Source organism: Cavia porcellus, unplaced genomic scaffold (assembly GCF_034190915.1).
Source record: "Cavia porcellus strain 051 isolate PalLab524CR breed Dunkin Hartley unplaced genomic scaffold, mCavPor4.1 scaffold_1, whole genome shotgun sequence".
Classification (NCBI taxonomy): Eukaryota; Metazoa; Chordata; class Mammalia; order Rodentia; family Caviidae; genus Cavia; species Cavia porcellus.
Genome location: NW_026947484.1, coordinates 135,123,685 through 135,151,156, shown reverse-complemented (window position 1 = coordinate 135,151,156; position 27,472 = coordinate 135,123,685). Strand labels below are relative to the sequence as shown.

Sequence of the window (27,472 nt, the reverse complement as noted above, 5' to 3'; positions counted from 1 at the left end):
CTGTGAACAAATGAACTTAGTGGATGTTTACAGGGTATTTCTCCCAACATCAGAATACATATTCTCAAATTCATATGGAATGTTCTCTAAAATAGACCATATATTAGCCTGTAGACCTGGCTTAAGTAAATGCAAAGGAATTTAAATTCTCCCATGCATATTATCTAACCACAGTGTACTGAAATTAGAAATTAATGGCAAAAGAAACTGCAAACACTACACAAACATATGGAAGTTGAACAATCAATGGGCCATGGATGAAACTAAACAAAAAATAAACAAAATGTAGACACAACATACCAGGATCTGTGGGACACAATGAAAGCAGTCCTCAGAAGGAAATTAGCAGTGAATTCTCACATGAGGAAAACAGAACAAGCACAAACAACTTGATGCTACACCTCAAGCTTCTAGAAAAAGAAGAGCAAGTAAAGGCCAAGCTCATAGAAGTGAGGATATTATGAAGATCAAAGCAGAAATTAATGTGATTGAGGCTAAGAAAACAATACAAAGAATTAATGAATTGAATAGTTCTTTTTTATTTAAAGAGAAAAAACAAAAAAGGATAGAAATAATACAGAATTACAGAAAAATAAACAGAAGGAAATCACTGGTTGATAAGTTACACATTGTCATCTTAGAAATAATTGTTCAGGTTATAAAATTAAAGCATACAAAGTGTATTCAAATAGTGACACTGCCAACAGTTCTGCTCAATGATCCAACAAATACTTAGTAATATGGTTATCAGTCCTACACACTTGTTTTTTATCTTAAAGAGTAAAAGATTAAACATACCAAAACAGAACAAAACAATTTAAAGAAATATGGATTTCAAAGCAAGTTCACTGGAGATCTTCACTGTCTATCTTATTGTCTCTAGTTTTCTTCCAAATAGTTGTTCCCATTTTCACACACATTGAATACATACTGCATATTATAGAATTAACCAAATCATTACAGGATGATGAAGGCATTTTAGGTTTTCAAGACCTGACATTGGGGAAGTCAATAATGACTACCAAAATGTCACTCATTTTCTTCATAGTAGCTGTCCTTATCTTTACGTATGCTGAAATTGGACATAAGAGACTAGACTAATATCACTCTGAACAGTGAGTAATAGTATTGCTAGATTTTATATCATAATGTTACAGAATTAGCATTGGGTTTCTTACTATCTCTTCTTCAGAGTATCTGTTCATTACATCACGCATTATATAATCTGTTCCATTAAATAGTTTAAAAAATTATTCCCATGTGTGAATTTCTACATGTATATCTATCCTCTCTATATTATAGGGAAAAACAGATCATAACAAGACAACAAAACAAATTCCTAGAAAAACATGCAATGAAAAAGACACATAAGACCACAATATTAGGTGATCTACTGTAGTTACTATGCTTTCTCTTGTTATTTTCAATAGACTTGTCCACATCAGACTTAATATAGTTAAGCATAGCATTACATAGCTATTTTTATAAAAACACAACTTTAAAGACATTGTAGGACTTGAAAGTGGTTAATAATCAAAACTGGTATGGATATCTTTTACATCTTGTCATCTTCAGAGTAGTTGCCTCTACTCTTAGACTTGATACTATCAGGCATACCAAATTCGAATAAAGTCAGCCAAGACAAAACCACGGTCTAACAAACCAGCTTAAATAAGATCAGTCATAGTAAGACAATGTAAGTAATACATGGTTTCAGTTTAAGTTAACAGGAAATTGTGGATAGTTACCATAGTATAACCTGCTATTTTGGGGTTAGAGGTCTGTGCCCTCAAATCTGATATGAGTGGACAGACCAGAACAAAATAAAATCAAACTAAACAGAGCGATAAGACTACTGTGACTTTTAAATCCTAATACACTATTAACAATGACCTCTGCCTTCCTTTTTTAGGCTATTTTTCACCTTTCCCCTTCTCAGGATGCTTTGTATGTTTTGGGTCCCACTAGCTCCTTTAGTTTTTAGTTTAGGGGGCCAGTCTGTTATCTATCTGAGTGTTGCTAAACCTTTTTACCCGTGAGCTTGATCTTGAGCTGTACTCCTTTACTTACTAAAGTCATAGGGTTTTCCTTCCTTCGAGTTGTGTAGTTCTACACTGCCCAAAAGTGTCATAGCTTTCCAGTCCGTCTGCGGCTGCTGGATGAGTTGTCCCTATTTCTCTCCAGTTTCCTGTCACATATAGCATTGCTTTTTCATCTTTGACTTTCATTTTATTGACCCTATTTCAGGTTGAGTAAATTCAGAGCATCTCAATGGAACCTGCCTCCTAATCTACTCTGCCTGTTTCTTTTTTTTTAAAGTGTATCAAGGCTATCTATATTAAAGATTATAGCTTACCGTCTCTGCCTCATGTCTGCTATTCTATTTTTCTGCTATAATTTGTCCACTTTACTCCTTCATTCCACTGTCTGCCCCTTTCATTTAGGCCTCTCTGCCACTGTTGCTGGAATCCTGGTATTTTTTTCCTCTCTCTCTCTCTGGAATGTCCTTCAGTATTTTTTGTAGGGTTGTGTTGGTGGCTGTGAACACCCTCAGTTCCTCCTTGTCTTGGAAACATCTTATCTCTCCATTAATTTTGAGAGAGAGTTTTTCTGAATACATCAGTGTTGGTTGCAGATTATTTTCTTTCAGGGCTTGGACTATTTCCCCCCAGGCTCTTCTTGATTTGAGAGTTTGTGTTGATAAGTCTGTTGTTATTTTGATAAGTTTCCCATTGTAGGTTATCTGCTTCTTTTCCCTGGCTGCTTTTAGTATTTTGTTCTTTTGGTAGATTTCTGGAATCTTGATTATTATATGTCTGGGTGTAGATTTGTTTTGATTGTAGGTGGCTAGAGTTCTGTATGCCTCATTTATCTGGATATCATTTCTTTTTCCTATGCTTAGGAAGCTTTCCTTTACTATATCTGTGAATAGTCTTTGTAGTTCATTTTTGGTTACTCCTGCTTCTTCACTCACATGTTTTATTCTTAAGTTATAGATCCTTTTGTTGTCTTCTAGCCTTTGAATGGTTTCTTCCTGGTTCCTCATTATTTTTAAGAGGTCTTTTCTTTCACAATCATATATCATAAATATCCCTTCAAGTTTCAAAAGGCTAACTTTAGTTTCTGTCAAGGCATTTTGCCAGTTTTCAATGGAGTATTTAATCTGGTAATCTCTTTGGATCTGTTTCATGTATTCTAGGTTATGTTTAAATTCTTCATCAAAGGTTTTATTTCTTTTCTGATTTTCTCCATTCTTCCATCTGTGTTCTCTTGGGAGGGGCTTATCATTTCTTTAATTAATCTTTTTATATCTTGCCTCACTTGGATCAGAAGTACGGTTTTAAATTCATCTATGAGGTCATGAAGGTATTTCTTTATGTCCGCTGATGCTTTGTCTAGTATTGGATGGTTACTGCACTGGTTCTCTTCTGTATTACTTCTCCTGGGCTTATTTTACCAGGTTCAGCAACTGGAGGGTTTTTTTTTTTTTTATTTCTATCTCTTGTCATGTTTCTGGTTTCTTTCAGACTCGTGTGTCCTGGAGGTCTCTGGCCCTCTCCATATTGCTTAGGGTCTTTTGAAGCATGCTGACTGGGGTTTTGCTGCCCTCCCCAATTTGCTGTTATCTGAGGTACATACAGGGATGCAGGGATGGTGCAGGCTAGCCTTGAGCCTCTGAGCCAGTAAATCCACAATTTAGGCTGTACCTGGTGGATGTCACTGAGTCATGACAATTTTGTACCTGCTTATTGGGTCCCAACCAAAGACGTAGCTTATCCTCAGCCCCAGCATATCCTGCCAGTTCTCTCTCTGCCAGGGGTGGCTGACTGACATCACCATGGCACCAGGCTCTGCCCAACTCCAAGATATCCTCCAGGCAGCAACAGCAGCCGTGGGACCAAATCCCTAGCACTCACCAGGAATCAATGCAGTTCTTCCCCTTGGGTCCACTCCACACTGTGCCACATGTCTTCACTGTGCAGATCAGTCAGAAAACTGCACGGTGCCCAGCTTCAGCGCCCAGGTGTATGGTCTTCTCAAGTCTCCTCCAGTGCGGCCAGGAGGCTCCATTTCCAGCACTCACCTAGAGCCAATAAAGCTCTTCCCCATGGATCCACTGCTCATGGTGCTGCATCCTCCCATTACGGGGCCGGGATTCATCAATTTCCATTATTGGCATCTGCAGTCTCAGCACGATTTTGGATCATCCAGGCATGCCTAGTACAGTGCAGAATGGGTCTCAGTGAGTGTGTCGAGTTTCAGTTCTACACCTGTGCTTTTTCTTCCTCTTCCTAGTTTTATTTTTCCCTTCGGTTACGCCTTGGTTAATAAGAATCATTATCCAATCGTCTGGCCCTCTCCATGTTGTCAAATCCTAGCATCTGATCTGATTTCTCCACAGAGGATCTCTATCCAGCTTCCTAGCAAGCTGCCATTTCTTTCTCCTCCCAAATAGTTTGTTCTTTGAAAGAATAAACAAAATCAATAAGCCGTCAGTCAACCTTGTCAAGAAAAGGATAGAAAAGAACTTAAATTCATGCAGTGAAGAATGGAAATAGTGAAATTGTTACAGATCCTGTGGAAAGTCAGTAGATTGTCAATACCTACTTTGAAAATCTTTACTTGCATTAGGTTAGAAAACACAGAAGAAATGGACAGATTCCTAAAAATATATGAATTACCAAAGCTCAAATAAGAAGAAATAAAAATTTGAATAACCCACTATTAGTTACTGAAGTTGAAAACATGACTAAAATCTTGCCAACAGAGAAAACCCAGGTCCTAATGGATTAACAGCTGAATTCTACAAGAAATTTAGAGAAAATTTAATGCCAATACTCTGCAAACTCTTCAATGAAATTGAAAGAGAAGTAGTTCTCTCTAAATCATTCTTGTAGGCAAGTGTTACTCTGATACCAAAACCAGACAAAGACTCAACAAAAAGAACTCAGGTCCCTCTATTTCATGAACATAGATGCAAAAATCCCCAGTAAAATGCTAGCAAATTGAATGCAGCAAAACATCAAGATTATACATTATGACCAAATGGGATTCATGCTAGAAATATAGGAATCAACACACAAATCAATAAACATAATACATCACATCCAACAGAACCAAAGACAAAAATCACATGATCATTTCAACAGGTGCAGAAAAAGCTTTTGATAAAGTCCAACACTTGTTCACAATTAAAATCCTACAGAAAATCAGAATAGAATGGTCTTTACCTCAATCTGATAAAAGCCTTCTATGACAAACCAATATCCAACATTATACCAGTTAGACAAAAACTGAAAGCCTTCACTCTAAAATCAGGAACAAGACAAGAATATCCACTGTCACCACTTCTATTTAATATAGTTCAGGAAATGTTAGCTAGAGCAGTTAGACAAGAGAGAGAAATAAAGTGAATAAGAATAGGAAAGGAAGAAGTTATTTATCATTATTTGCTGATGAAATTATATCTTCATAGAAGATCCCAAAAACTCAACCAAAGATTACAACTAGAGTTGATAAGCAAATTCAGTAGCATAGCTGGATACAACCTCAACACTCAAAATTCAATAGCATTTTTGTATGCAAACAACAAACTTAGTGAGAGAGAAATTACAGAAATAACAACTTTCACAACAGTATCCAAAAAAATGAAATACTTGGGAATTAATCTAACAAAGGAAGTAAAAGATCTAGTAAGCACCTGCCTGGTAGGCATGAGGTCATCGGTTTGATCCCCAGTACACACACACACAAAAACTTTACATTGAAAATTACAGTACTCTGAAAAGGAGATTAAAGAGAATATCAGAAAATGGAAAGATATCCCTAGTTCATGGATAGGAAGAATCAACACTGTGGAAATGGTTATACTTCTAAAAACTGTTATAGAGATTTAATGCAATTCTGATCAAAATACCATTAGCATACCTCACAGATGTAGAGAAAACACTCCTAAAGTTCATTTGGAAATAGAAGAGACCTAGAATAGCAAAGGCAAGGCAAGAGGTATCACAATCTATGACTTGAAATTATACTAAAAAATGACTATGATAAAATCAGGATGGTATTGGCAATAAAACATACATGAGAATCAGTGGAACAGATTAGCAGATGCAAAAACAACTACCAACACACTCAACTACCTTTCCTTTGACAAATGGAAGAAAGCCTCTTTAATAAATATAGTCCTGGAAAAACTAGCTTTCCATTTGTGCAAGTCTAAAACTAGACACGTCTATCACTATGCACTCAACTAAAGTCAAAATGGATCAAAGATCTAAATATTAAAAGAGAAACAATAAATCAACAGGAAAATAATGTAGGTTGAAATCATGACAACATAGGGGTAGGCAAAGATTTCACAAACAAAACACAAACTGCACAGGAAGTACCTCAAAGAATCAATCACTGGGATCTCATTAACAATGTTTGTTTTGGTCTGGTTTTGCTTTGTTTGTGTCTTTTTTATCACTTCTCTTTTTAAATACATTTTATTCAAACATAAAAAGAAACAAAAAAGAAAAAACTACACAATTTTCATGTACATCTATCAGAGAGTAACAATGGCACATACATTGCATATTGTCATCCCCAAATCATTCATCCCGAATATGAGACAATCAACTTCAATTGTCTGATCAATACCAGTACAAATCTTTCTCTTCAGCAAACTCAGAGAAATCAGTAGTGTAATTATCCTATTTTTATGTACACATACATAGACATGCTTGTTTTTTCTTTCATTTTGTCACACTAATGAAACAATATGATGTATACATGTGTGTCTGATTTATTTCAGTAATGAATATGTTCTCCAAGTGCATCTATTTACCTATAAAAGTTTCCAGTCTATAATTCACTTCATTCACTCCATTGTATAAAAATACCACATCTTTTTTATCCATTCCTCAGTTGATGAATATTTAGGTTGTTTCCAAAACCTGGCTATTATAAACTATGCTGCTATAAACATGGGTGCATATATATCACTGTGGTATGATGTTTTTAATTCTTTGGGGAAGACATCCAAAAGGGGAATAGCTGGGTCGAATGGGACCTCCAATCCTAGTTTTTTTAGGAATTCCACATGATTTCCACAGTAGTTGCAACAGTCTGTATTCCCACCAACAGTGGAAGAGGGTTCCTTTTTCCCCACAGCCCCTCCAGAAGTTGTTATTGCTTGATTTCTTGATACTAGCCATTCTTTCCAGGGTAAGGTAGAATCTCTGTATTGTTTTAATTTGCATCTTTCAAATGACCAGTGATGCTGACCACTTTTTCACGTATTTATTTGCTGTTTGCCTTTCTTCATCTGAGAGGTGTGTATTCATCTCAGATGCCCATTTTTGGACTGGGTCTTTAAATCTGGGATGCCTGGGTTTTTTTAGTTCTTTATATGTTTTTGCTTGTAATATTTTGTCTGAGGAATAGCTGGCAAACATTTTCTCCTACAATGTGGGTTGTCTCCACACTCTGTTGGTGGTTTCTCTCGCTGTGCAAAAGTTTTCAATGGGTGAGGTCCCAGTTGTTGATTCTTTGTGATAGTTCTGTGCTATCGGGGTTTGTTCATAAAGTCTTGGCCTACACCAGTGTCTTCAAGAGTATTATCTACTCTATCTTCCAGCAGTTTTAATGTCTCTGGTTTTTTAAAATTTTATTTAAGGAGGAAAAGAAAAAGGGTACAAGTTACACAGAATTTCAAAAAAACAGTAGAAAATCACTAGTTAATAGATTACATATTCTCATCTTAGAAATAGTTGTTCAAGTTACAAAATTAAAGCATATAAAGTGAACATTTAAACAGTGAGAATGCAAACAGTTCTCTTCAATGATCCAACAAAAACTCAGTAATATGGTTATCTATATTATATGCTTAAACATATATGCAGTTATATTCTTTAGAGCACTTTCTTTTCCTCTCTTTTTTACAATGACAATTACACATTTTGGGTTTTATTACTCTCACAGTTCTTAATACTTGTTTTTTGAAGAGAAAACCAAATGTGATATAACAAAACAGAGTCAGTCAAATCAAAAGGATGGACATAGTACATAAGGTAAAAACAGAATACAAGGTGATCAACGATGGTTACCACAATGCCTCTTGCTATCTTAAAAAGAATTGCCTATATCATCAGTTATAATAAAATTGAACAAAACAGTAAAGAACAAAACCAATAAAACCAAAACATTGCAGACATTATAGGACTTCAAAAGAAGATAATAGTCAAACCAGAATGGGCATCATAGTGAATCTTATTGTCTTCACAGTTTTTGCCTATACTCTCAAACTTGAAAATATCAAGCAAAACAGAATAGAGTAAAATCAGTCAAAAGAAGATGGTGAGAACAATACAGGGTTTCAAATCAAGTTAATAGGAAATCAAAGTGGGTTACTATAATATATCCTGCTATTTTTAACTTATTTTTCCCTTTAAAAAAGATTTAAAAAAATAATTAAAAAGGAGTTTGAGATAAAAGAGGACATAACAACAAAACAGCACAGGTCAGAACATAACCATTTAAGCAAAATAGTGTTTCACCACAAGACATCCCAACCACAGTGTCTCTTTCCTTGAAATCTTTGAGTATAACTTTATATACTGTAGCATCAAACATATCAAGACAATGTAAAACCATTCAAGAGAATGACAGTATTACAGGGCATTTAGAACCCATAATTTACAACTTTTCACCATATAAACTAGGTTTGTGATTGTAAAACAAACCAGATAATTACATGCAACATAGAAGTCTATAAAGGGTGAATTTTGTCCTTCAGGTTAAAATTTATAATAGATTAAGGAGAAAATTAAAAAACTAGAAGTAGAGATTACAAGCAAGGTTGGAGGACAATGGTGGATCATGCCAACTTGGAGAAACTGGTGCAGCAAACTGAAGGCAAAGAGATAAAAGCAAGAACAAAACAACCTGTCATGGTTTATGTCTGTGTCCCCCAGGCCTCATGAGTTTGAAATGTGTATTTGTGATTGGTTCATTGTATAGTGCTTGGATTGATGGTGTTAGTGCTACATCCACTTAGGGGTGGAGCCAGGATTTGAGGTAATGGCAGGAAGAAGGTGTGTCTTCTCTTTGCTGGTTCGAGCTTGCTGTTTGCAGCCGCCATGAAAGGCAGCCCAGCCATGCCCGCCTGTCTTGGAGCCAACTGAGTGTGGACTGAAACCTCCAAAAACTGTAAGAAATAAACCTTTCCTTTCCCAACTTTGGGCTTCATGTATTTTGTCTTAGCGACGAGTAAAAAGTAACCAAGACACAACCCATTCACAAAAGGTTAGGAACCACTTTCACACTCTTAAAAAAAAAAAAAAAAAAAACAATGAAGGAGGAAGAGAAAAGAGAAAACATACAAACAACAAAAGAAAAAGAAAATAGTCTATCCCCAAGATTCTCTCTGGTTTCATTAAGTAGACAGCTTGTGGATATAGAGTGCTGAATCATGCCATTGTATCCCAGCAAGCTAGCAGTTACTTTATGGTGGAGTAATCAGTCAGTAGGTCTGTCCCAGAACCAGACTCATTGGGCTCACTGCAGGCCAAGCAATTTCCATGGGTCTGCACCCATCTAGCAATTGCTAGAGGAAGCCAGCAGCAGTTGTGGGTTCCAAGTTTATCCAACCTGTCTCCAAAATGGCTCCCAGCCAATTGCTCTCTCCTACTGGAGGACTGAGTCGTCTCCACTCACTGCCAGCCAGTGCAGCCCTCTGGGTCTGCCACTCCCCTCCACTTCTGTGTTTCTCTTTCAAGCCCCCTGGGGTCACCAGGCCCTCCTGTCACTGTGACCATGTGTCCCCAGGTTCCGAAGCTCCTCTTGTGCAGTTAGTCCAGCTCTAGACAAAGGCACCACCAGCTATCACTTTCTTCATTGAAGTTTTTCTGTTTACTCTCCCTGTGGGCTTCAGTTCACACATCGGATTCCTCCTGGGTTTAGGGTACCCACTTCCTTCCTTCTTGTCTTCCTCAAGATGCTATATTCAAGTATCTGGGAAGTAACCTTCAGAGAGGCTGTTTTCTTTGCTGCTTACTGCTCTGTCATCTTACCAGAAGTCTGGCCCATTTTATTTTATCCATTTGATTTTAATTTAGTGTATAAATTGAGAGACACAGCTCCAATTTCAATTGTCTGTAAATACATCCAGTTTTCCAGCACCACTTGTTGCATAGTCTATCTTTCATCCACTGAATGTTTCTGGCCCCTTTGTCTAATATCAAATAGATGAATGTGTCTGGAGATGTTTATGTAGCCTCTCTTTTGTTCCATCTATGTATCTATGTTTGTTTCAGTACCGTGCAATTTTTATTACTGTTGCTTTGTATTGCAGCTTGAATTTATGTAAGGCCTACTGCATTGTTCTTGTCCAAAGTTGTCCTTGGTATTCCAGATCTTGTCTGGTTCAATATGAATTTTCAAATTTTTTTTCTAGTTCTGTGAAATATGCTGTTGGTATTTTGAGTAGAACTACATTGAATCTGTATGTCAATTTTTGGAGTATGGCAATTTTGCCTATCCAGATTTTGCCTCTTCAGGATCAGGGAATATCTTTCCATTTTCTCTTTTTCATCAGTACCGGAGATAGAACTCATGACCTTGTGCTTGCAAGGCAAGCACTTATGCCACTGAGCTAAGTCCCCAGCCCCTTATCTTTCCATTTTCTGATATTCTCTTCAATTTTCTTTTTCAAATTCCAAAGTTTTATTTGTAGTAGTCTTTTATTTCCTTGGTTAGGCTAATTCCATGATAGAAAAAAATGTCTTTCTATGTAAAACGAACAGGATATACGATTGCTAAATCAACACGCCTGAAAATACTCAAGAATATCCTTGCCAGAAAGAATGAAACTGACAGAGCTAAAAAGCCCAGATAAAATGAAAACACCAAATCAAGTTAATGGATAAACACCAAGAAGAAAACAAGGAAAAGAAAAAGTTGTTTGGAGGGAGGAAATGATAGTAAATAATCAACCAATCTCAGTAATATCTCTCAATGTTAATTAGACTAAAACCAACCAGGTAATTATATCCAATATGTAAGTTTGTAATATGTCAATTTTGCCCTCAGAGTTAAAATTTAAAATTTGACTAAAGAGATAATAGAGAACTGGAAAAAAAGAAAGACATTACAAGTAAGGTTGGAGAACAAAGATGGGTCCTGCAACTTGGGGAAAGTGGTACAGAGGATTGAAAGAAAAGAGGTGGAAGAGATAAAAGGTAGAACAAAACAGAATCAGCCCTCAGAGAGGTTAGGAACCACTCTCATACACCTTACCAAAAAAAAGTGAAAGAGAAAGAGAAATAAAAATCACAAACTGAAGAAAAGAACAAACGAGGAAAAAAAGGGAGAGAGTCTACTTCCAGGATTCTCTCTGGGTTCACTAATACACAGCTTGTGAAGACAGAATCCTGAATCATGCCACTATATTCCAGCAAGTTGTTGCTTTATGGCAGAGTATAGATCGCCTTAGCAGGCCTGCCCCAAGACCAGACTCATTGAGCTCACTGCAGCCCAAGAAGTTTGCACAGGTCTGTGCCCAGGTAGAAGCTGCTGGAGGAAGCTGGCAGCAGTTCTGGTTCTGGGCTCCAAAATGGCTCCAGGCCAATCACTTTCTCCCTCTGGAGGACTTTGCACTCACTTCTTTATTTTCCTCTGGAGTCCTCTGCACTCACTGCCAACCAGTGCAGTCTTCCAGATTTGCTACTCCCCTCCACAGCTGAGACTCTCTGCAAAAGCCTTTGGGGTCACCAGCCACCATTGTCACTGTGACCATGCGTCCCCAGCTCCTCTCACACAGTTAGTCTGGCTCTGGGCGAAGTTGCCATCAGATACTGTAGTCTTCTTCTTCTTTAAAGTTTTTCTTTTTGCTCTCTCTGTGGGCATCAATTCACACTTTAGATTTTTCTTGGGTCCAAGGGGACCCACTCCCTTCCTTCTTGTCTTCCTCAAGGTGCTATGTTCCAGTGTCTGGATAGTGACTCTCAAAGAGGCTGTTTGCTACTTTTTGCTCCATGACCTTCCTAGAAGTCCTCTGTTTTTGTCTTTTTGAGACTGGATTTTGCTATGCAATTTAGGCTGGCCTTGAGCTCACTTTGTTCCTAGGCTGGTCTCAAACTCTCAAAACTCCTCCTGCCTCAGTTTCCTAAATTATGGGTGTGTATCACAACACTCAGCTTTTATTAAAAAATTTATGAACATCAAAAATCACCAGGGCCAGGGATATAGCTCAGTGGCACAGAGCCTGTCCGACAAGCAGGGGGGTCCTAAGCTCAATTCCCAGTACTGGAAAAATAAAAAATAAAGATCTAATTTCTCTTCACTCAAAAAAGAAATCACCAATAGAGTGAAAAGAAAACACAGAATGAGAAAAATGCTTATCCAACTGTTTTTCAGACAAAGGGCTTATATCTAGAACATATAAAGAATTTTAAATGGTCACTCCCCAATTCAAAGACCAAATCCAAAAATGAGCATCTGAGATGAATATCCAATTTTCAGATGAAGAAATACAAATGGCAAATAAATATATGAAAAAGGTTGAACTTAACTGGTCACTTGAGAAATTCAAGTTAGAACACTGAGATACCATCTCACTCCAGAAAAAACGACCATCAAAAAATCAACCAATAACAAATGTTGGGGAAGCTTTGGGGTAAAGGGAACTCTTCTCCACTGCTGGTGGGACTGTAGACTGGAAAAACCACTGTGGAGATCAGTATGGAAATTTCTGAAAACTATAGGATTGGAGGTCCCATTCAATCCAGCCATTCCCTTTCTGGATATTTGGCAGGGGGTGTACCAGGGATCAAACTCATGACCTCACACTTGTCAGGCAGGCACTTGTATCACTGAGCTAAATCTCCAGCCCTTTTGGGGTATTCTCACAGAAGAATTGAAACCATCATACCACAGCAATATATGTGCACCCATGTTTGTAACAGCACAATGTGCCATAGCTAATTCTTGGAAAAAACTCAAATGCCCATCAACTGAGGAATGGATGAAAAAAGATGTGGTGTTTTTATACAATGGAGTGCTACTCATCTATAAAGAAGGATAAACTTGAGGTTTTTATAGATAAATGGATACAACTTGAGATCATACTCAAAAGTGAAATGAATCAGACTTTCATGTGTAAATATTGTATTGTCTCCCTAATGTAAAAAACTGAAAGAGTAAATAAGATCCAAAATGTGTAACAGATATGTGAAAGAGAAAGGAGAAAAGTGTTCAAAAGGAAAGAATGACTGGGATGGGGAAAGGAGAAAATAAAGAAGGAAAAAGATCATACATATCAACATATAGTAGATTACTAATTTCTGTTAGTTAATCAGAAAGAAAGGTTTGTTCATTTACTGTTTGATCATTTTTTCAAGCCTATATATTGTAATCTGAACAACTACTTTAAAGATAACAATGATGCCCAACATATTAACCATTGTTAATCCCTTATTTCTTTTATACTGGAAATTGAACTCAGAACCTCTCAATTGCCAGGCAGGCACTGGTACCACTGAGCTATACCCCAGACCTCCTATTATTTGATTGTGAAGTTCTCTATAAGTGTTTTTATTCTTTTTTCACTTTAAAATATAAAATAAATTAGACAAAAATCTTCATAACTTTCAATGAAATAGTTTAAGACTATATACTCTGGGTGTAAAGCATTTCATTAAGAATAGAGTTGAAAATAAAGAAAACTGCTATGACACTTTCCCAAAACAAGTCTGGTAAGGGAAGACAAGCAAATGCACATTTAATGTAGCATGATGAATCCAATGTAAGTACCTACAGGAGACAGCAAAAGACTGTTTAAACTTGAGACTCCAATAGGAATAGTGAACAGCTAGGGGTACATTTAGAAAAGCTTGATGTCATGGATGCAAAGTATAGGAGGTGTTCCCAATAATGACAACCATCACCAAGTCAGATAATAATATATAATTTCCACTTCAGCTGTACCTCATGTTTCTGTTACTCTGTCACAAGGAGGTTGATACTTACCCAAACTGGAACCATTCAAACTTAGGCATTCTTAAATACTTTCTTAACCAATGGGTTAAGTTGCCTTCAAATGCCAAATGTTTCACAGATTTCATGGCAAAATCTGTAACAGGGCAAAAAAAAAAATCCCACCAAACTCATATGTTAGAAAATATAATTCAATAAGTAGAATCAACTAATGAGCTGCACATTTTTTTTTTTTTTTTGGTCTTTCTGAGACAGGCTGTCACTATGAAGTTCAGGCTGGCCTTGAGCTCACTTTGTAGCTTGGATTCATCTTGAATTTGCAATGATCCTCCTCCCTCAGCTTCCAAAGTGCTGGGATTATAGGCATGCACCACCTTGCCTGGCATGAGCTGTAATTTGTATCTGTTTTCTACAATGATATAGCTGAAGTACATGTGCATGTAACTAAAAGAAGTAATTCTTAATCAGTAGTTCTTTATACACATTAGAAAGAATGCAAGCCATGCTGAAACTTGGGGGACCAACCAAGAAAGCAACAAGCCAGCCTTCCTGATAAGCAGCGCCCGAGCCATGGGTGCTCCAGGGAGAAAATAAATCAGTGTCTCCCAGGAGCCTACCAGCACAAGGGTTGAGAATCAAACATCCCTTCTCTTGCCACCACCCTTAGACTCTGGATGGTTTTGAGGTCAGCTGGAGTTGATAGCAATTAAGGTACATAAAGCAACTAAATGCTTGTATGCTGGGTTAATTGTACTGACCTGGGGCCAGAGGTCTGAGCATCTCTTAGGAAGATGACTGTATGCAATACAGCAAATACGGAGAATTTCCTCCTCTCTTATCTTTGAAGGCCAATATTGTTTTCACTGTTTTGCTTTTTTCTGATTGTTTTGCTCTATTCACTATTCTGTTTTGATTGGTTTTATAATGTTCTGTTTTTGGTTTGATATCGCTATAACTAACTGAATGGACAACTATTGTGAAGATAACAAGATATACTATGGTAGCTATTGTTATCCAGGTATCCTGCTCTGAAGTTCTGTACCAGTTTCACTGCATTGTCTTGATTGACTTTATTCTGTCTTGTTTTGTTGTATTTTACTATCTTTAAAAATAAATTTAAAAAAAGAAAGGATGTAATTGTGGTTTTCAAATTTGCTTCTATGTTTCATAATGTGATGGTATATACAAGGAGCTTAATTTCCCATGTCTATTTCTGTAGGAATTTTACATATATCCATGCTCACTCACTATATGTGAGGCATTACTTTCTAATAAGAGAGCTAGAATACTTTGACGAAGTTTTAAAGTAAATGTATTTTAAAACAAAAATTAAATCTGCTTCTAGCCAGGCATAGTGGTGTACTTCTGTAATCCCAGCATTCAGGAGGCCACAAGTCCAAGGCCAGCCTGAACTACATAGCAAGTTCAAGGCCAGCCTAAACTGCAGAGCAAGACCTTGTCAAGGAAAAACAAAACCAAACAAACAAAAAACTCTGCTTCCTTACCATTGTTTATACTATTTTCTTATAGTAACTAGAAGGCTTTTGCCTTGCCCATGTCAAAAGCAGGAGAAAAAGAATAAGAAATCCCCTATAGCAGCTATGTATACCACCTTCTATAAGAAAATCAAAGCTTTCTAGAAATTCCAAACAGACTTCGCCTTGCCATAGTTGCAGGACCTGTTAAATATCCACTTGTATCTGCACAGGAGGCTGAGTATATAGCTGTCCCCCAAAATATCAGGATTCTATTAGCAAACAGAAACAATATTAAGAAAACAACACTATCTATTACACTGTCAAGTCCTTGAATATAATTATTACCAAGTGTAAGCATTAGCTGATGGAATATATTGATGATCAAAAGCCAAAGGAACAGGCTGTGGCAGACATCTGATCATTATTTGTTGCCTCAGTGGCCTGTTATATTAGAAATCCTTTACATAATTGAGACAGAACCTTCCTCCCGCTTAGAAAACTTGTAAGTGCCAGATATTGTACATGTTTTTCCAGCTTCCTTTACATCTAGGAAAGATACATCTCCCTTAAACTTCAAAGTTAATGATATGGCTGGACATGGTGGCCCAGTCCTGTAATCCCAGCAGTCAGGAGGCTAAAATAAAAGAATCAGTTCAAGGCCAGCCGGGATACATAGTGACTGGGTCTCAAAATCAAACAAAGACAAAGTTTATGATACAGTGAGGCAGGAAAGCATGCAGAATCCTCTGAATAAGAGGATCAACAAAACTGGCTATTATGTTCTATTCCAATGAGAGGCAGCAACAGTGAATTTTTTAATGCCAGCAAGTCTGCAGTGTCAGCTGTGTCAGAGGTAAGCTATAGTGCTTCTAACGTGATACTGGGGTTCACTGAATTAATTCACTTCATTTTTCTTTCTCTCCTTTCTTTTTTCTCTTACCTCTGTATGCATGTGTGTGTGTCTGCTACTGGGGATTGAAGCTAGGCCTTACAAGTGCTAGGTAAGTGCTCTACCACTGAGCTACATCCTCAGCCCTTTTGCAAAATTTTGAGTCTTACTGAATTTCCTAAGCTGGCCTCAAATTTTCAATCTTTCTGCTTTAGTCTCCTGGGTAGCTGGATTTTAAATGTGCCCCCACTACACCTGGCTGAAACTACAGCTTATAATTCTAATTCTTTTAATTTCCTGGCTGTCCTAGAAATTTTCTGAATGACTTTTTAAAACATCATTCCTTGTTAAAATTAACTCAAATTTCCTATAACTAAGAATATTGACTAATGAGCATAGCTTTTAAAAAAATAACCATGCAGGCTGGACATGGCATTGCAAGGCTGTAATCCCAGCACTTGGGAGGCTGAAACAGGAAGATCTCAAATTTGAGGCCAACCTGGGCTACTAGTGAGTTCAAGGCCAGCCTAGAATACCTAATGAGACCCTGTCTCCAAAAAAAAGATACATATATATTTTGTTAGTACTTTATAAATCATTCTCATTTATATTTTACTATAATATCTGACATTTATACAAGGGTAAATATAGCATGCAAATAAATTATGAAGCACTGTAATTCATCAGCTAACTTAAGAATTAAAACATTACCAGTGCTGAGGTTGGGGGTATAGTGATAGAACATTTGCATGGATGTGGTCCTGAGTTTGATCTTCAGTTCCAACAAAACAAAATGAAACAAAAGTATTATCAATGCTTTGTATTTGTCTATTTACGTTTCTATCTCTCCCTTGCCTCATTTTACAACTGGTTTTATTCACAAGTTTTTAAAAAGCCTAAAATGTGTTTGGCATCCCTAAAAAGACTTTTTTTTCTTGCCTTTTTGAGACAAGGTCTTGCTATGTAGTTCAGGCTGGCCTTGAGTCAACTTTGTAGCCTAGGCTGATCTTGAACTCCCAATGATCTCCTGCCTCAGCTTCCTGAGTGCTGGGATTACAGGCATGCATAACACGATTTTTTTAAAAACAATTTTTTAGTTTAATTCTTTATTTTTTTTGCACTGTATAGAAGTGGTATTATACATAAATAAGAGTTTTATTTTTTTAATTCAGTATGTTTCAAAGATTTGCACATATAAATAACTGCAATTTGTTTCTTTTTATTATGTATATTTCTTTTTTTTTTTTTTTTTTTTTTTTTTTTTTTTTTTTTTGTCTTTTTGAGACAGGGTCTCACTATGCAGTTCAGGCTGGCCTTGAGCTCATTTTGTAGCCCAGGCTGGTCTTGAACTTGAAAGGATCCTCCTGCCTCAGCCTCCCAAGTGCTGGGATTACAGGCATTAGCCACCACACCTGACTATTATGTATATTTCATTGTGTGATAATGTAACATATTATTAAATACATACATATGGGCTGCAGGTGTAGCTCAAGAGTAGGTATAAGACTAGCATGCATGAGGCTCTGGGTTTGATCCCCAGGACTTACAAAATAAAACTGTAATAATAAAATAAATTTTTAAAAATCTATGCTAGCATCTAACTGATTTCTAATTCTCCCTCCAGCTATCTCATTTATAGTAACCGCATTTATAGAGAAGGATTCATGATTTGCAGTTAGCTATCTCACTAGTATATCATGGCCATTTTCAGAGTGATGGAGGAGTGTTACCTAGGAATCCATGGAAAGGAGATGATGCCTTTTCTTCTGTCATTCTCTATGAACACGAGGAAGCAGAACTCTTCAAAGTTCTAGTTAACTACACCTACAGTCAACATTTTATCTAACCTTCTAGTAATGTGTGCAGAACTAATGCACAGATTTCCACATGTCATTGATCCTGAGAATCATTTTTACTTCATATCATCATCTCTGAAATTGGGATATGTCTCATGCAAGGTTGTGACATGGTTGATTATAAGCATATGAAGAATTCCTGATGATACTGGAGAAAATCAATTTTGGCATTAAGGTATTTGAGAACTTGGGCTTTTTTTTTTTTTGAGAAAGGGTCTTGTTGTGTAGTATAATATGGCCTCAAACTCAAAGCAGTCTTTCAACCTCAGTCTCCTAAGTGCTGGGGTTTCAGGCATGTGCCACCATGCCTACCTAGCTGTTTTCTGTGAACTTTTCAGTCATTTTACAAGTTCAACAAAGTGCCAGATTGAAAATGTGAAGTGTGAAGCCAGATGTTGTAGTGCATATCTGTAATCCCAGCACTCAAGACAAGCAGAAGAACTGCTGGGAGTTCAAGGCCAACCTGGACTATATAACAAAACCCTGTCTCAAAAAAAAAGCGGGATCATCTCTTCAGGATGATACAAGGCAGGGATTCTAGGCAAGGAGTGGTTTGGTTACCATCTTGGAATCTGCCTACCAGAATGGCTTTTAGCTGGGTGGAATAAAATCCTGGATGTAATGAACCCATGTAATTTGTGGCCCATAATAATCCCATGTAGAAAAATATGGGTAATTAATGAACCAACAAGATTTAACAATATTCTCCAAACAATAATAAAATTATAAACTAAAGTTTAAGCAGAAACAGTCTGCGTAGTTTCTGTATTAGTACCCTAAGGTTGCCATAACAAATTGCCACAAGTTGGATGACCTCAAAGAACTTTATTCTCTCATACTTTTTGGAGGCTAGTAGGCAACTAATCTATTGGCTCCTTCAGTTTGAAGGAGAAATACATTTAATGTATATCTCTCCACTAGTTTCAGCTGCTTGTGACAATTGTTGGCCTTTGCGTGTGTGTGTGTGTGTGTGCTTATTTGTTTTCAGACAGGGTCTCAATCTGTAGTTCAGTTGACTCACTATGGAGCTCAGGCTGGACTCAATTTGCAGTCATACTCCTGCCTCAGCTTTCTGTGTGCTGGGATTTTAGGCATATACCACCACTCCTAACTGTTGTTTATTTTATTCTCATTAGCTTATTGCTGTTTTTGTTTTGTGGTAGTGGTGGATGAAACCAAGACCTTCTCAATGAACTACATCCCCAGACCTTTCTTATTTTTTATTTTGAGACAGTGTCTTACTAAGTTTCTAAGTTGTACAGGTGAGACTTGAACTTTCAGTCTTCCTCAGCCTCTCAAAGTCCTGGGATTATAGATGTGTCCTACATTCAGTACCAATTCTGTCTTCCAATAGTGCTATCACTGTATGTCCCTCTTCTCTTTCTGTCCTGTATTGTTTCTTTTTTTTTTTTTTTTTTGAGACATGATCTATCTGTGTACCAGGCTGGCTTCAAACTCACAGTGATCCCCTTGCCCCAGCCTCTCAAGCGCTGGGATTACAAGCATGCCCCCATCACACCCAATAATGTATGTATCTTGCCTGTATCCAAAATTCTGTTTTCTAAGGTCATTAGTCATTGGATTCAGATTCACCCTAATCCAATATGACTTCTTAACTTGATCACACATGCAGACTGCTTTCCTGTAAGGTCCTATTCTAAGGTTCTACGTGGACATGAATTTGGGAGGGGGATACTATGAAACACAGTACAGTTATAAAGGGAAAGCCAGTCATTTTATAATGAGGCATCCTGACAACTGGTTAAGGTAATGCATTTTCATATCAGATATCCACTTGCATGACACCATGAGAATGTCATCTGTGGAATATTCTTCCCAGGAAGCCATGCATCATTTTTCTGACCAGAATAAATTCTGAGAAGCATAAGCAGTTTTGGCCTGTGTGAATGCTACAGGTGCACTCACTCAAACCTAGAAGACATTACAGGTTTGTCACTCAACGTGGCTTCTGGGTGCAGTTGAGACTCAGTGAACGCAATATGGATGAAGTTGCTGCCAGAATAAGAGGTATACTATTATACAGCAAAAAATTTTTATAAATAGGAGAACATTCTAAAATAATTATTAAAAGTATAATAAATACATATACAAGTAACTGGGTGTGGTGGTACATGCCTGTAGTCCCATCCCAGCACTCCGGAGGCAGAGCAGGTAGATTGCCAGAAGTTCAGGGCCAGTCTGAACTACAGAGCAACACTCTGTCTCATGGAAAAAAAAAAAAAAAACTATAAATCAGTGGTATAAACATTTATTAGCACTGCCAATTATGTACTGTGCAAAACTTGTAATCACAGCACTTGGGAAGCTGAGGCAGGAGTATTGCTATGAATTTAAGGCAGCCTGGGCAAATAGTGAGACTTAGTCTCAAAAAAAACAAAAAAAAAAATTGTATGTGCTAATACTTTTATAGAAGTGGCAGTGTACCAAATTTATCTACACCATCATTACCATAAAGACATGAGTAGTGGAACGAGCATGGTAGTGTATACCTGTAATCCTAGCACTTGGGAAGCTGAGGCAGGAGGATTGCCATGAATTCGAGGCCAGCCTGGGTTATATAAGCAAGCTCAAAGCCAGTGTGCACTACCTCAAGATCCTATCTAAAAAAAAAAAAGACAAATAAATAAAAACATATAATAATGTCTTTTAAGAAATTGAATTGTGGCGAGGCACACCTGTAATCCCAGAACTCAGGAATCGAGGTTGCAGGATTGCCATGAATTTGAGGCTAGCCTGAACTATACAGCAAGACCCTATTTCAAAGAAAGAAAGAAGAAAATGAAAAGAAAAAGAAAGGAAGAGAATTGTGGCCAAATGTTGTGGCACACACCCGTGATCCCAGAACTCAAGGCTAAGGCAGAGTGTCATGAGTTCAAAGCCAGCCGGAATTACATAGCAAGACACTGTCTCAAAAAAAAGAGAAAGAAAGAAAGAAAAAAGAGACCAAGTTGTGGCTGGGTATGGTGGCACATGCCTGTAATCTCAGCACTCAGGAGGCTAAGGTAGCTGCATTGTCATGAGTTCAAGATCAGCCTTGACACACAGTGAGTTCAAGGCCAACCTGAGGTACATAGTGAGACCCTATTTCAAAAAGAGACCCTGAATTGTGTTGAAGTTTGATGGTTCCCATAGTAAATAGATTATGATAAAAGTCTAGTTCTTAGCTAAATTCCACTAACTGTTTTTAAAGATTGTGAGGTTTTTTAATACTTGGAATTGAACTTAGGACCTTGTGCTTTCCAGCAGGTACTGTTCCACTTAGTCACCTACATTCCTGGCCCATTAATCTTCTCTTCAGTTCACTTTTTCAATCCCTTCATTTTCCTGGTTTATAGTTTGCATAGGTCTTGCTTCTGCATATGAATTGTTCTATAAATTGTACCAAAAGTATCATGGGAGATATTTTTCTTCTTCTTTGACTTGAGAGCTTTGGAATTTTCATAGATAACTTATAAATGTCACCTGAGTCCAGGTGTGTCCTCCTCAGAACAAGATCCAAGTAAGGTCCCATCTCTTCCAACCCAATCTACGGTGTTCAGCAACCAGATTTCTTCTACAGCAACCCTTCCTCTTCAGAGCAGTGAAGTGCAGAGTGGACTCTAATGCATCCAGGCAGATATTTGCTACTGTGCAGCCTCTGAAAACATCAATAAAAAGACATTTAGTCTTCTGAATCATCTGTTATATCAAAATTTTCACCAGTGAACATTAATATGAGTTTTGTTCCCTCAGGACACTAACTGTTCTTACTATCTTTTAGAGGCACAAATTCCTCAATACCTAAATCAATCATATCCAGAACATGATAATCATACACATGACCTACTACTAGGTTATTGGATCGCTTCTTATTATGGGATCCAAATGTGAATAAAAAAAATCTGACTTCATTGAAAAGAATTCCAGTGATGTCTTATCCACAAATGGTCTTTAATACTTTTCTTTTTATACAGAACTCCATATGATTTTTTCAGTGCATATACATTTTTAAGTACTTGTGTCACTGATGCATTTGCATTTCCCCCTTTAATCAGTATGGTATTTCTAATATTTTCATTAAGTTTTAGTTCTCTCTTCTCAGGGAATCTCTTGGCCCATTTTGCTTTTGGCTTTCTAACTTGTTCCAAGACAGCCATCACTACCACAACCTAAGATTAGCCAATACTAGTCACATACTAGCCAGTGTGACAGTGCAGATCAAGACCCCCAGCTTTAAATATATACTTTTCTAAATAAAATGGAGGATGCTACTGGGGATTGACTCCAGAGCCTCTTGCATGGTAGGCAATCATTGTACCTTTGAGCTATAAACCAGGTATTGTGGTACATGCCTGTAATCCCAGCATTTGGGAGGCTGAGGCAGGAGGATTACCTCAAATTTGAGGACAGCCCGGGCTATCTAGTATGTTTGTCAGCTTGAATTACATAGTGAGATCCTGTTTAAAGAAAACAAAAACTATCATATGTGTGTATGTGTATAACTGAGCTATATTCTCAGCCCTATTTTTATTTTTTTGATATTGGGAACTGAATTCAGGACCCGGTGTTTGCCATCAAGTGCTTATACCACTGAGATATATTACCGGTGCATAGTCCTCTAATAAATAAAAATAAAGATTTAAAGTAAATTTCTTACTGGCAGTCCATAAATACTGTATATATTAAAGTAGTCAATACTTCCTTAGATTCAGTAAGTGCAATTTATTAAGTTAATATTTATTAAGTATCCACTGCATATGTAAGTCAATGTCCTTATGTGTTATGTGTAAATGTCTGAGGGTTTTGTTTTGTTTTGTTTTGTTTGTTTAGCTTTGTTTTTTTCCCTGCCCAGTACTGGGGATTGAATTCAGGACCTCACAAATTTAGCAAGTGCTCTACCACTGTACATCTCTAGCCTTTTTTATTTTATTTTGAGATAGGATCTCTCAGTTGCCCAAGCTGACCCTGAACTTGTGATCCTTTAGTCTCAGCATCCTTGTACCACCATACTTGGCTCCTAGGTGACTTTTTTTTTCTGGTACTACTGTTGTACTCCCCATAAAAGGCGCCCCCCCCAGATGAAAAAGGGGGCAAGACGACATCTTTTAAAAGAAGCACTTTTATTTTAACTGGCCCAGCAACACAGTGCAGATGGAATTTGCAAAGCTGTGCAACTGAGTTAGAATTTTAACTGATTTTTATAGTTCATTTATGATTAGCTCATTGATCATTAAGTATATAGCAATGAGAAACAGAAACAAGGTGGGCCTTTGCTTGAGGTAAAAGGCATTTCACAGTGGGTGGTTAGCCAATTCATAGTCTTTGGTCTGCCAATTCCAGGAACGTTTGTCTCTCATAAAGGGAACAATGGTTGACACAGCATCACTTGTCTCTTACAAAGGGAACAAAGGTTGACACAGCAAACAGGTTACTGGGGGTAGGGGGAACGACACATTACAGAACAGCATGACAAATGCAGTCAGTTAATCTATAACTGTGTGGTTGGTGTTTGGTTACTAGGGTAATGAGCTCAACACAGAATGACAATACTGCTAATAACTATCCTTTTAATTAACTATTTTTGTTAATAATTATCTTTTAATTAATTATTTTAATTTTTCAGCATCTTAGTATAGCAACTACCAGTGTTAAAACCAGGGCATCTGCACTGAGAACTGCATCCCTAGTTCTTTAATTTCTTTTTATGTTGAGACAGGATCTCACTAAATGGATAAAATGCCCAATCTAACCAGAAACTTATAATCCTTTTGAGTCAGCCTTCCAGAGTGCTAGGTTTATGAATGTATGCCACCATGCCTAGATTTTGAAATGGCTTTTACGGATACAGTGATGAACCAAACAGAAAACTGAACCTCATTCTATAGTTCCGAGAGATAAGCAATGAACAATTAATTCATAAATGTGTTAATTTTGGATACAAATACATGTAGTGAGGACAATAAACAGGCTAATAGTATGAAGGGTGATGTTGCTTGTGGGTACTTTTACCCTAGAAAAGGGCTTTGTGAGTTGGAAACATTTGAGTTGAAAACTGAAAGATGAGAAATTCTGAAATAAATAGTGATGGGGGGGGGGAAGCACTCCAGGTAGAAGCATCAGTAAATTCAAAGGTCTTGAAGTACAAGCAAACTCACATTATTTGAGGAAACACAATGATAGTGCAGATGAGGCTGGAGAACTAAATGTGGACAAGATCATTTAGGAAATTTTTGATCATAGTTCAAATGTTTGAACCATATTCTACGTGCAAGAGGTTTTCATTGAGGTCTAATTTAAGGTAAATTAAAAATATTCCTTTTTTGTTTGTTTGTTTTTGAGACAGTGGCTCATTACTACAGGTCAGGTTGACCTTAAACTTAGTATGTAGCTCAGGCTGGCCTTGAACTCATAGTAATCCGCTTTGGAGTGCTGGGATTAAGGAGTACACCACCACTCCTGGCATTAAAAATATTCTTGACCAGGTGCATGGTGACTGTAGTCCCTGCTAGTGGAGAGGCTAAGGCAGGAAGATCACTTTAATCTCAAAGTTGGAAACCAGATCAGGTACCATAGCAAGACCCCTTTTAAAAAAAATAATAAATTGAAACCAATTTGCCCTTCCCATAAGCCAGCACAAGCCATGTGGGGCCCAGGAAGAGAAACAAGCCAATTCGCCCTTCCTGTGAGTTGATGAAAGCCATGCTGGGCCTGAGAAAGTAACAAAAAGTCAATTGGAACACCTGCTCCTCCAAGACAAGTGTAGCACTCACAAGTCTCTGTGTCCTCCTTTTGCACAGGATGAGGATATTTACAAAGGAGTCTGGTTCCCTTACTGAGTCTCTCAGTTAAATTTCTAAACTTCTCAAGTGACACAATGTATCAATCATAACACCAGGCAAGCACTGTGCTACTGACCTATATCCCAGGCCCCAGCTATTTCTCATACAGTATGGTTTACATTTTAATTTTTTTACATTAATACTATTGCCTTATTGTGTTCCTGTTTGTTTTTGACTAAAGCCAGGGCCTTATACTAAGTTATATCCTCATAGGTTTGGTTTTGTTTTTAGACAAGGTTTCTTTCAATCACTCAGGCTGGGCTTGAGTTTGCAATCTTCTTGCCTCTGCCCCCCAAATGTTAGGAGTATAGGCATGTGCTGCCATGTCTGGCTTCAGCCTAGGCATTTTAGCAATTTTGGGAGACTATCTCAAAATGAAAAAATAAAAAAGGACTATAAGTTGTGAAAGAGTTGCTGGCCCAGACCGGACACTTTAACCAGGAAAAGCTGCAGCCAAGTTAGGGGCCTCCTGACTCCCCCGCCCCCTATAGATTTAACTGTAACCCTATACCCCCTCCCTAGGAACCTGCTTTCTGGCGCTAAACGTGTGCCAATGAAATACCTGTGCATCTCTAATGGCCTTAGGGCACTGCTAAGCTTAGGCTATTTATATTCCCCCACAGGTTCGAGAGAGAGATCGCCAGATTCCAGCGGCCAGTACGCCAGCCTCCTCTCCCCGTGTTCCCGGAATAAAGGCCTCTTTTGTCTTATACTCCTCAACTTTTGGAAGCATCTTTTATCCTTTGAAGACAATCCTATCAAGTTGGTCACTGCAAAGACCCTAGGTTATTAATCCTCAGAACCCCTCCCCCATATTTTTAATCATCTACCACTGCTCAAGAAAACTTTATAAATATATACAGGTTTACCTTCCACTTCTTTCAGTTTTTGTTTTCATTTTTTGCTACTGTGGATTAAACCTAGGACCTTTCACTGAGCTATATCCCCAGCCCTTTTTAATTTTTGAGACAAGATATTGCTAAATCACTAAACTGCGCAAACTAAATAAACCTAAATTGGTACTAATTTTGAATCAAGGAGGAATTTAAAGGCAATGGAGACATTCAGAATATGAGTGATGAAACAGTCATATCAGTTATCATAGACCTGCTGGCACAGATCTGTAATCTCAAGGATCTGGGAGGAGAGAAAGAATCACAAATTAAAGTTCCACTTGGGCAAATTAGGGATTTAGCAGGGGGCCCTGCCTCTGTAAATAAATAAATAATACAAAAAGCTGGGGGTGTACCTCAGTGCAAAGGCCCTAGATTCAATCTCTAGTACCACCAATTTTTTTTTTTAAGTCTTTACAAGTTTTCGAAGTCGGGCAGGGTGGCACACAACTGTCATCCCAGCTCTCCAGGAGGCTTAGGCAATCCTAACTGATCATCAATTCAAGTCCAACATGAGCAATTTAGGGACCTACTGAGACTCTCTAAATAAATAAATACATGCTACATGTAATGGTAGAAGTCAAGTCTTCATCAGAAATGATTAAAAAAAAAGAAAGAAAGAAAAAAAAAACCAGAAACAGTATTGATAGAATTGGTAGTGATGCAATTATGTTTTACACTTTTCTTTGCTGTGATATTTGAGAATGTGTGTTTCCAGACCTAGTGCAACTTTTAGCCACTTTCACATGACCTTGTATCTATTGCAAGAACCCAAGACAGTTTTTCTGTACTAATAGATTTGAATATCCTGACTAGATCTATTGCCAGTGTTACAGGCAGCTGAACTAGATAGAAAGTCTTTAGGCAGTTAGATGGGGCAAGGCCCTCAAAGAAGCGGTCGCAGAGAACCAGATGTCTAATGATCTTGGAGGAGACACACATCTCTTGCTGTGGGCCAGATTTCAAGACAGAAGGCAAAACAAATGCAACCACAACCTTAAATATAATCCTTGGGGATTAAATCTGGATCACTTTGAGAAGCCAAGAGTCACCATCCCAACCCCCTATAAGAGTCACTGATTCATAGAGAATGCTCGCTTGCTATATGACTCCTTCCCCATTTGTCCCTGATTTGGTCAATTTTACCTAAACAATTAAACTTATTAGTTGACCATAGCTCTGTCCCACCATAGGCCCATCTGCCTTGCAAATTTCCAGTTTCCCCCAACTTGAGACCCACCTCACTTCATGATCCTTCATTTTATAAAAATCCAGATAAAATGAATCTTTGGCAACCCACTCAGGACCCCTTCTGTTTCTCTCAGACAGAGCTTTCTTTCTCTCAACAAATATTTCTGCTCTGAACTTCCATTGTTTCTAAAATCCATTCTTCGACTGTTAGAGAATACAGTAGGTTGTGAGTTTCATTCGTCTATATCACAGGAAAGGAGATTTATATTTAATAATTCAGCAAAGGAAATAACACTGCTGGTTTGAAATGTTTTATATTTTGTGTTTCTCCAGCAGCACATTCCAA

The 27,472-nt window shown here is 37.6% G+C and overlaps 1 pseudogene; it reads right to left on the bottom strand.

Moving 5' to 3' along the window:
- Positions 1–515: 515 nt before the first annotated feature.
- Positions 516–22,360, bottom strand: LOC100721113 (ribosome production factor 2 homolog; annotated as a pseudogene).
- Between the last annotated feature and the right edge of the window lie 5,112 nt (positions 22,361–27,472).